Genomic DNA, 11440 nt, shown 5'->3' on the forward strand with positions numbered 1-11440 from the left:
CCAGAGCTCGTTTTGGGGAGTCACCTGGGGTCCTCTGATCAGGGCTCGCCACATGGCGCAGAAAGGCGATGTAATTATTGGCATCAAAACAGGCCGTAGACCAGCCGGTCCCATAAAGGGATATCCGTTGTTGGTCCAAGCAGCAGCAGCAGCGCGTTCATTACATCGTAATGCCGAAATATGGGCGATGACGGTGCACTTGATGATGATGTCGTTTGTTTTGGTGGCGGCCGCCCTTTCGTGGACCTTTAATTTCTGGGTCGAAACGAATGCGCGGGCTGACCTCCCGAGAGAGATTGTATACGTGCCGCGAAACAAGGTGCCTCGGTGCCGACCTGTGAGTTGTAAATCAGAGTGCAGGATAGGTGGTAAAATTATAGGCTTACACTCTGAGCCGCGGGCGAGGATTGCTACACTCCAGGGTGGCCGAGCAAGCTGGAGAGGCGGCCGATTATTTATATCGAAAGGCGAAGCGATTGATTAATGGGCCGATCAATCGCCGCCGTTCCGGTGTGTGTCGAAGGGCTCCATGCTTCTGGAAGTCGTCCCCCGTTACCGCTTAAAGGAGTACCCGTTTTGGGACTTGAGACCGCTATTATTTTTGAACCCAGAGCCTGTTGGTGGGTCCACAGAGAAGGTGTAATGTCACGCGTGGTAACGAGACTGCATCGCCGTGCAAATATGACAGCCACGTGTGTCAGGGGTGTAATGGGAGATTATGTGCCAGTTCCGAGTAGACACACGTCGGGGTCGGATGATGGATGGAGTTGGGCGTGTGGTTTGCGCGTAGGTGTTCTTAGTGCGCGCACTCCGTGTTCCGACTTAGCGAGTTAGACGAAAGCGAAAGGCGAATTGATGTCAAAATCAGAGCTTTAAAGCGCTCCATTACTATGCCCTGGCTTGGCTAGCTAGCTGCAAGGCGTTTCGGAATGTGGTTTACTTCTCTTACTTCACTTTCGCAGCGTTTCATGTTATCCGTGGCATCGTAAAATTGCTGTAGCTCTTTCTTCATTTCGATTCAGTGAATGGCAACAATTTCTTGAATAAGTTTTATTTCTTATTTTGTATTAGAATTTTGAAATTAATTTCTGCGGTTTTACAATACATGGTATTACTCACTAAATGTCTCATATTTTTTATTTAATGAAATATGTGCTTGACAGCTACGGTCATTAACGGAATATAGGTTTTTTGGTTTTTGCCTTTCGTGTCAACCTTTTTTAGCATCTGAAAATGTCGGGTTTGGTTGTGGTAAAGTATTTTTGCGTGGAGTACTTCTTCATTACTTTACATTACATTACTTCTTGCAAGTCCAAAAGCGACCTGGAAATTTTCGAAAGAAATTTAATGATGAAGAATTGGCAGCGTTGCTCGATCGGGATGCAAAGAATTTGCAGAAATGTTGGCCCATCGCAAATAAATCGAAATATTCACTGCGCAAAGGTTATGCCGTACATGTGGTGGGATACGAAAGGTGTGGTGTACTATGAACTTTCAGAACTTAATGAAATTATTGAAGGACAATACCATCGACAACAATTAATGCATTTCAAGCAAAGTTTTGGCCAATAAAAGGACCACAATGGGATAACAGACATGATAAACTGATTTTTTAACATGACAATGCTCGATCACATATTCTCCATATTCCTCGATCTGTATTCTCCAGATTTTGCTCTTTCGGACTTCTAGTTGTTCATTCTAGGAGTAACGATTTAGCAGCACAGTGGTTCACTGCTTATAAAAGTATTGGAAAATGGATCTCTGATTGGATCGCTTCTAAAGATGAGAAGTATCTGTGTTGATCATCCGGAAATTACCTGAAAAATGGAAGAAACTACGGCCACACTTGTCGAATAAAAACCACATAAAAAATTTCAAAATCCTAATACGTACGGCCTTTTTTCATATTAGAAATGGCCAAACGACCGAAAGCCTGCGGTGATTGGCCTAAAAAGACCAAACGTCGATGACCCTCGGTGACTTATGCTAATCTCTCGATCCGATTGCCCGAAAGCGGGAGAAAGCCTCGCGGCTTGGAATTTGCATTGTCCTTCTCAGGTGTGGGGTCCATTACGTCACGCCTGGCGATACTTATTTTCCCAGTGCCCGGGCCCCGACTTCCGGCCCTCTTTATCTTGTGTCACATCTTATCCACTTTCCGGCTGCTCAGACTTCATGTCCGATCGATCGGTGACGGGAGACGCTTTGACCAACGTGAAGATCTGGTACTGAATCTCTCTCGCCTTAATCTAAGCGGGGGATTATGGCGTTGAAAATAGGAAGTTAGGCTTGGCACTGCGTCACGGTATAGATCTCGTGTAGTAGTGGGTGCCACAATCACTGCCGAGATCACCACCAAGAGAAACGCTTGTCCGCGGCGTGGGGCCAGTTCACGTCGTTAATGCATTTGTGGCACCTTGACAGGCACCCCTCCAGTACTGGGTGGGAACTTTGGGTAGTATTTTCCAATTTTTATGGCCACACTCGGCTAACGATCGCTCCAATCGCGGAGGCCTGTTTCCGCCTAGTATTGATCGCCGGTGGCCGCATGGCGGAAACACCGAGAGTTGTGTGTGCCGTCGTCGTAAGGAGTCGTAAAATTTTAAAAGGTAATTTCGTCCGCCGTCCACCGATTGCATGCCGCCACAGTCGCCGTCGACTCTTTAAAAGCATTATCGACTCGACTTCGACACCATGAGGAAGAGATTAGCTCATCGGTGGGGGTCTTTGGCGTTGAGATGCAGGTCCTCGGTATGTTATGTCGCGTACAGTTTTCCGTCCGACTGGAGACTTCCTGGTGGTGGCGGTGTTCCGTTGGAACATCAGAACAGTTTCGCGATATCCATCGATTATGTACCGAGAGAGAGAGAGGGAGTGCTCTACGCAAAACCCAGAAACCCGTTTCGCATCGCGCAAAGACTGCTGCTGTTAAGTAAGCGCGCTGTTGTGAGGTCAGTGACGTCCCCTCGGTGTTATTTGCCTACAGTGCCCGGCCCGGCAGATAGCGATCCTCTAGACACGTTCCAGTCCAGTAAGGGAGGTGTCCATTACGTGGGAATGTCGGGGCAGTGAGTGTGACATCATTTGCTTCGTCTTCGGTGACTGATTTGTGGCCGCACAGAGGAGGAACTGTTGCGTTTGGAATTTGGACAAGTTTTACAACTGCTTTTGACCTTCTACGGCGGGGTACGGCCACCGGATTTGGACTCGGCGGAACTCGCAGAACTCAAACATCTGTGGAGGTCTGTGATATGCCTATTCTAGGCACTACTAGTTCCGAAAGTGAACGAGCAAGAGAGATCGGTGGGCGTCCACTTCCTTCTTCGAAGGTGTGTTGTGAGAAGTATTGTCCGCCTTCGGGTCACCCAAACCGTGACCTCAACTCGTCGTGGTCCTCTATGCTAATTACTCCACATTAGTGCTGCCCAAAAACGACTCTACGACTGCCTGAAGGGTGGTGGTCAGAAGAATATTCACCCGCGTAAGCTGACGATGGCGGATGATCTTCTTCACTGATACTGATTCGATTAGCAGTTTTCTATTGACGGTTATTGCCTAGCCCGCTGTCATTGGGGGAAGTCCGCCTTGAAGTCACTTATTCGTCCTCCTCTGTCACCCGGGGTGCTATGTGTGTGAACGTGTTTGTGAATTTGTGTAGGTCGCGCTGCGTGTAGGTCGCGCGGATGATTAACGACGCGCCGGACGAGAGTCGATGGCGTCATCATCGGCGCGGGTGGATTCGTCTGCCAAACACGACCTCGTCGTTTTCGTCGTCGTTTGGGAATGCACCTGTTGCGAAAAGTGACCCCGAAGGTGTCGTTAGGAAGGTCAAAGGCCTTTGGTGTTGGTGGAAGTCTCGGAACTTTTGGCAAATGGACTTTGGGCAAATGGATATCATCTAATATCGTAACGGCCAATGGCGAGATGTTACTGCGCAAATAAGATTCTTACGGTGAATGTCCTTGAGAATGTCTTGATGAGGTCGTGAAAACACGTTTTGCATGATGATGTCAGCCACAGAAACGCTGACTTCTGTTCTTCAATTCTTCAAATCCCATCGATTGCTGCTACTAATCACACGGGGTCTTAACCTTTCGCATTCTAATTAACGGAGTGGAAGCGTAGAGTAGAGACATGTGACATTGACGAGATGCCTTCTCCATTTTGCGAGCGGAGTTTTGTTTGAAGTACGGGTCGGTTCGTGTAATGGTCATCCGTTCACATCGTACGTCGCTTCAGAGTTTTCTTCCTGTCGCCATGATCGCCACGCAACAGCATTACGTGAGTGTGGAGCCCACCACTAGAGCACGGCGTGTCCGTTTGAATGATTTATCTGCAATCTCCTGACGTCCACCTTGGTCGCGCCACCCCCAAAAAGGCTAACGCCGCTTGACTTGCTCCGTGCGGTGAAATCTTTTATTTTCGCCAAATTCGCCCGCCGCGCAGATGTGCTGCTCGAGGATGGTCCCGCCATCGTACGCTGAACGAAGTGTTTTAAGAGGTGCCCCCCGGCTCGTTGGAGTGGAAAATTCGCTGCAACAATTGCGCGCGAGATTACGAAGAGTGCCACGGCACGACGTCGTCGTGGCGTGGCTGCTGTTTGGTCAAAATCGCCAATGTTTTGGGCGAGAGCGCGATCGGAGCGAAAGCTTTCGAGAGACGCGCGGTTTGTTTTGAGAAAAATGTTGGAAAATGGATTCCGGTTCGTTTTCATTCGGGCGACCGATCGGATGATAATGGCAAAGGTGGCATCATCATCTGTCGTGATTCACTTTACCGGTCGGTTACCTAATGTTTCTCGTAGCTTCTTCTGTTTGTCAATTCGGATCGATGACGTTCAATGTTTTCTTCTTCTTTAGATTGAAATTTATCCGCTTGTTTTTTGTTGGCAAGTAATTCGGCAATTCACTTTCTATGTTTGTTTTGATGTTTTCCAAAAACCATTTAAAATAATTTTGTAATTGTACGTAAGGATATTTGTTAATCAAAATTATGATTCGATGGATGCCTGTAGGTTTTTTATGTTCATAATATTCTTATGTGAAGATCTCTTCATATAAATATCGGTTTAAGCTTATGAAAGTAGATTTTGTAAACTGATGGCTCTAGCTGTCAATTTGGTCTTCCTTTTTATGCTTTTTGGGCACTGCCTTGCTTTGACATCAAATAAATGTTAAAAATAATTTGTGTGAAAGGTGTATTAATTTTTCTATTATCAGCAGCAATTCCATTGATGTTTATTGGTGTCCATTGGTTCCATGTTCTTTATTGATACAAAATTTCATCATTTGAACATTCATTCAACATTTAAGTTCAAACATGGGATCACGTTTCACAGTTTTGGTCAATTCGGTTGATAAACTCGCCATAGCCTGTACCATTTTAACGATGTATTCCTGGCCCCGTTTCGGGGCAATTCAAGCCCTCCTACACGGGCGATCAATTTCATGCGATTTTCTGCTCCATAGAGGTTAAGTTTTATTTCTACCCTGTTGTTCTGGGGGCCCCTTTTTCGGTGCATGGGCGATGAGAATTTTAAATTGATTCATTCAGCAACCGCCGCCGTGTTAACGCGGGGCGGCCTGACGGAGGAGAGTACATGCAAGCAACGACCCCGGTTGGGACCAGGTCGCTACCAGTGTGCAAAAAAGAAGGTTGTGAAACCGCCCGGGCCAGGGCAAAAATTGAAACACGATTCATAAAGCTACACTCACGCGCGTGAGCACGCACCTCCTTCGCAGTTTGCATACTGAAGAACGCCCTCTTGACTTCCTGAGCACCTCGGGAACGGCGGCGGCGGTGACACCTGCGTAAAGTCGCCACGGTTTTTGCGCCAGAGTTGCGCCGGAGTAGTGTGACTCGAGCGGCTAATTTTAGCGATCGACGACATCGCGCTGCTTCCCCCGAGCGTAGGGCTTCAACCAGCCATCGGTAGGCACAGTGTACAGGTAGTCTGTTTAACGTCACGTCGAAAGTAAATAAACCCCTACCCATTCCGAAAGTTTAAGGGCTCCACCGTTGACTGATGGATACTCCTGGCCGACATGCGAACAGTATTTTACCGTTCCTTTTTTTTCACACGCTTTTTCAGGCTGCGCGCCACTGATCGCCACTCGATCGCGATGACATTTGCATTAAATAGATGACGTTTTCACATCGACATTCTATGCCCCGCGAAAGGGAGGGCTGTAAATGGGGCCACTGATTTATGGGATCATTGTGCCCCCGACGACAAATGACGTTCACGACGTCGTGTCTTCCTTTTCTGGGCATTGGTCTGTTTCGATAAAAAAAAAACGCAGTGTCTTGCGGTGATCGTCATAAATCTTTGCAGAGATACGTGTGAGGTGGTGCGTCTGCTTCCTTAAAGCTTCTCGTCACCTATATGGATCCGTATTTATATCGTGCATCCTGTATGTACCAAAAGAGCAACTTGTCATCCGAAAGGATCGATCGATATCATAAAACCTTAAACTTATTGGAGATTTTATGTTTGGTTAGGGATTTTATTGCTTAGTTGTAGTAATGTTGAAATCCAAAAATATTCTTTGCTTTAGTTTCATGTCAAATGTTGATACACTTGAGGTTAAATAATTATTCAAATATTTGGATGGAGGAGAGGAGCATAAAAATTAAAACCAGGAATTTATCATCCTATTTTACAGGAACATTTTTAGTGCTAAAACAATAAATTTTACTTCTTTTTACGCTTCTTTGTTCATTGTATTATTACTGTTTCCATTCACTTTGTGGAATTTGTGTCAAAACCATCAATTAGTTCGCCCTCGTTTGGGCAAACGAAACGGTGACTAAGCTCCTCGCCCTTGGGCGAATGATATTTATTCGTGCAATTAGTACCCGTGGCGAGTGTGGCTCGTGTACCGTGGGTGATGCTTGTCTCAAGTGCACTGTCTCCGTTCGAGAGGGAAGCGTCTGTGGATGGGATTGGTTCCGCCGAACGACGTCGATCGGTGACTAATTAATTGGTGGAGGCCGAAACAAAAAAACGATGCATTTCATGCAATCAAGGCGACCGACAGAAGTAGCCGCTCTCGCGCGCGGATCCTTTCGCACCCACAAAACTAGAGAACAGAAGGTCACACGGAGACGATTGTGGTCTCAAGGGTTGTCACAAAAAGTCACTCTGGAAAGCGCAACTTTCTCTCCGTCAATCGTTTGCAGAATCGCTTACGGCTATTAACCGGTTCCTGATTCCTAACAGCAAGGAGGCAGCGACAGTAGCTAGCGGTCAAGGCTTTCGGTCGTCATTGTACGTGACCGTGACAGTCGTCGGCAAAACGTCGTGAAATTTTGACTCTCCTTTCGTCGTTGTCGTCGTGATCCATCACTTTCCTAATTTGCATGGCTGCGCCGGTTGGGCTTCCCGTCGACGGCGCGGCGCCATATGTGTTTGCGCGTCGCCTTAGGCGGTGGCCTTGGTTGGCTTTTTGAAGTTTTGGGTATTTACTAAAACCATCACCCACTCGGAGCGCGCGCGGAGGCAGTGGCTCATGGTTACTCCGTTTCCGGTTTCCGGATCGACAGACGGCGGTAACACTGGCGTTGCTCTGTGTTTCTTTGCGGACGCCTCTGTGGGCGTAAAATTATGTCACCTACATTCCTTGTGACGAGAACCTTCAATTGGCGCCCAAAACGGGCGGGGGCTTAGCAATGAACTAAATGTGGAACCGAGGCGATGAAGGTAGCCTACACCCAGATCAACCCGGCTGGTACACTGGTATGCATCTAGCCACTCAACTGGAAACAGTATTTGCACCCACGACTTCGATCCCCGCCTTCAGGTTCGTTCGAAGATCGAACGATACTTGTTCCAAATACATAGCATTCAATGAAATGTTTGCAGTACATTAAAATCATTTTACATGTCGTGTAAACAGTCTTTCAGTAAATTAAATCAGGGGTTTTTGTTCGAGTATATTAGAGTTATGAAAATAAAAGGAAGCAATGAGAGACTCTTAAAACGAAAGACTCAAAGCGACAAACCTCACATTAATTTAGCTTCGATCTTATTTTCTTATATATTTTTATTGCAAATTTTTTATTGTGAGTACTTGATATACATAAATTGTAATAGATGATTTGAATGTGCTGAAAAATACTTTACACTTCGTTGAAATATGTGTTAAAAATCAACTAAGTAATTTGTCATTCGTGTGGCTACGAAAAAGAGACTCTCGAAACGAAAGACTCAAAGCGACGAACCTTTCCTTCTTCATTGAATTGTAGTTTTTCGTTTTTTTTCTCCTGGAAAACGTATCAAATTATTTTGCCAGTATTTGATGCGGACTGTGATACTCGTTATTCGTTTGGTCGGTAACCGGTTTAAGTTTTGCGTAACAAAATTCTCGGAACGGACGAGACATCGAAACTAATCCCGAAGCGCTGTTAAGCCAGCATGCCATTGATCCAGAGCTCTTTTGAGTAGACAAATTGTGATTTAAAAAAGCCCAAACCGCAACCAAACCGCGGTCAAAAGTTTATCAAAATAAAACCATAAACAAAACCGAACCAAACCACCTGTTAATGGGTCCGAGGCGCGCGCATACATTAACCTTTTGAGTTTTGGACGGGGCAGGAATTTGGGTGCCGAATTTCGGCACACAACTTAGAACCCGTTCCAACGGGGTTCTTGTGATCGTCAACGGCCTCGCGATCCTCTTATTGTTACCATACTGTGACAAATACTTTCGTCTGTCGCGGTTCGAACCATTTTCGCATCGTAAAACATTCAATACAAGGTGGTGTTTAGGGGACGTGGGCTCCCACATGACTCCCACATCAAATTGGCTACCCCGTAAGACCAATAAGACAAAAAGAGGCTGGTAGCGTTCTGACATTAAAAGGAGGTGCGAGATCGGCGTGTCTTGGTCGTAAAATTTCGGTTTGTTCCAACGAAATGTCCCAATATGGACGGAAGCAGCCAGAGCAAGAAGAGCGTGGCAATTCTCCGGACGGACCAAACACTACGCCTCCGACGCAACGCGCAAAATAAACACATCGAAAAACGGTTCAGATTTATCCTCGTCCCTATATTTGACTTCGACTTTGGTCTCGCTTCGTGTGGTTCGATGTCTCCTACGTTCCCAGAGGTCCAAAGCGCGCCTCAAACCGACATGGTCCGGTACCGGATGGTTGTTGCTACAGTGTCAACCTCCTCCCACGTCGTACCAGCCACTCCAAGGATGCGTTTATTGGCCACCGGTAGACACCGACACGGACCAGCGGTTGAGAATTAGCCTCGACCTTAATACGTCCGTCCGGTGGTCCGATTCCGGTCCAGCTCGATCTGGAGGGGAGTGTCCCAGACAACAACGCTTGGATGTCGTCGGGTGCCCCATACAGGACAGAGGGACTGTACAGCGAACGAGACTCAATACAAATAAATCCTGGGTCACTGGGCGCCATCCATCATCCAATTGACAGCACGCGAGCGAAAGCGGAATTGGGATGTGGGATCACATGTGTCCAGCGTGTACATGGGAAGCTAAAATGCATCCTCCTCTCTTATCGAGCACCAATTGTTGTGTGTCTCAAGGGGCGCATACGCGGGCGCTGGGCATTGTTTGTGTGGGCGGCACTCGACTGTCTGATGGCCGATCGAGTGAAAGTCGCTCGATTCCGATTGTTCACCGTACCGTGAAGAAGTGTACCGTGAAACCTACACTCAACACGATAGTAGTGGCCGTGAGATGGCCCGTTGCAGCGCTCGAGCCCCCGCTCCGATAACGAATAAATAACGATGCCACCGAGCGGCTGGCTGGCTTTTCGAATTGCAATTCCAATCTCCTAGCGTGCCGGGCGGGGTTTTTCGCCCTCTCGTCTATATCGCGCGCCGCCAAGTGGCCAAGACACCGACCGTGTGTGGAGGTGTGTATTTAAACGGTGCGTTTCCGTAAGCCTCTGGTGGCCATCGGGCGCGATGGTGATCGGTGTCGGCGGTTAAAACAAATATCCATTTAAATTTAGGTGGCCAACAACGTTGGCCCGTTGGTTGCACAATTCCTCCCCAGTGCCCGGCAGAAGTGTCTGTGTGTGTTGTTATGTTGTTACGGGAGGCGCTTTTCAGGCGCGAAACGGTATTTACATTCGGAGCGCGCAAAAGAGGCGATAAAGTGAAATGCATGAGAGGCATTTCGATTTCAAACAGCTTCCGTCCGAGATTGGAGTTCAGAAAGAGGCAGACGGTTTGAGTCGGTAAAATGTTGAAAGTTGTTTAATTTACTTAGGAGCTGCATGTGAGCGGCCCACCTGATTTTTACAACAACACAACAGACAACAGTTGGCCCCCGCTGATAGAGTAGTCGGTAACGCTCTTCGCTGTCAGCGCAGCTGACCAGGGTTCGAATCCCGGGATCGGTTGTCACTCAACCGGCCATGGTTTCGATTCCCGATACCGGCGCTGACAAGAGGGGGTTGGCGCGGGACCAACAACCCCGCCCGTAAAAGCGAACTGTTACAGATAGCACCAGGGATAATTGACATTAACAATTGTCTCTGGTGCAGGCCAAGACCGCACAGCGGTTGTAGTGCCAAAGAAGAAGAAGAAGAACAGACAACAGTGTCGTTTGATACGTCCCTGTCAAGGTGCTTTTATTGGGATTGGCAATCAGGTTCAATTGGATGCTCTTGTCGCAATATTTAAGATGTCAAGTAGAGACTCGCAACAAGAACAAACGGAAGGGTAAGGGCCCATTCTTTTGTGACGCCACCAGCATTCTAGTTTGGCTAGTTTCTAGATGATTATGGGCAAGAAAAGGACTCTGTAGTGAGAGTACGATCTAAACAAGATTGGTGCAATATATCTCAGTTGCAGTTCTATCCTGTTGTGCGAAAAGCCAAAAAGTGGATCAATTGTGGAAGGATGGATAGGATGGCAAAGAGCAAAGTAAAGAACCTACCAGTTGTCAAACACCAGGAATGGTCCCCAAATGGCTCCCGACGACAAGAAGTGATGCAAGGTAACATCACTAGCAGAAAGATGATCACCACCGCCTTAACTCTGTAATAGTGTATGGGCGCCTCATAACCCAATCCATTTCAGGGAGATTTGCCTATTTGTCGGAGAAACGTTATAAAATCTACGGACAGATCGAGGACTTCCTGCCGTTACTTCGTGGTGATCAATTTCATATTTTCACGCACCGTAAGCGCAGTTCGATAGCGGTCCATAGGAATCCATTTGAGACCACTAACCAACCCCCACGCCTCTGGACATAAATAGGCGCTTCAGTTTGAATCGAATTGAACCATTAGGTGCCCACGAACCAATTTGTTTGGCGCGCTGCACTGTAGAGCCAGAGATTGCGAGAAGTTTGTCACCCGGATTTGGATCCAGGACACCAGCTCCGAAGTCGATTCGAAAGTGTCGATCATACGGTGCTATGTGCACTGCTTCTCCCACGTCTGAATATCGATG

The sequence above is a fragment of the Anopheles bellator genome, chromosome 1 (assembly GCF_943735745.2).
Source record: "Anopheles bellator chromosome 1, idAnoBellAS_SP24_06.2, whole genome shotgun sequence".
NCBI lineage: Eukaryota > Metazoa > Arthropoda > Insecta > Diptera > Culicidae > Anopheles > Anopheles bellator.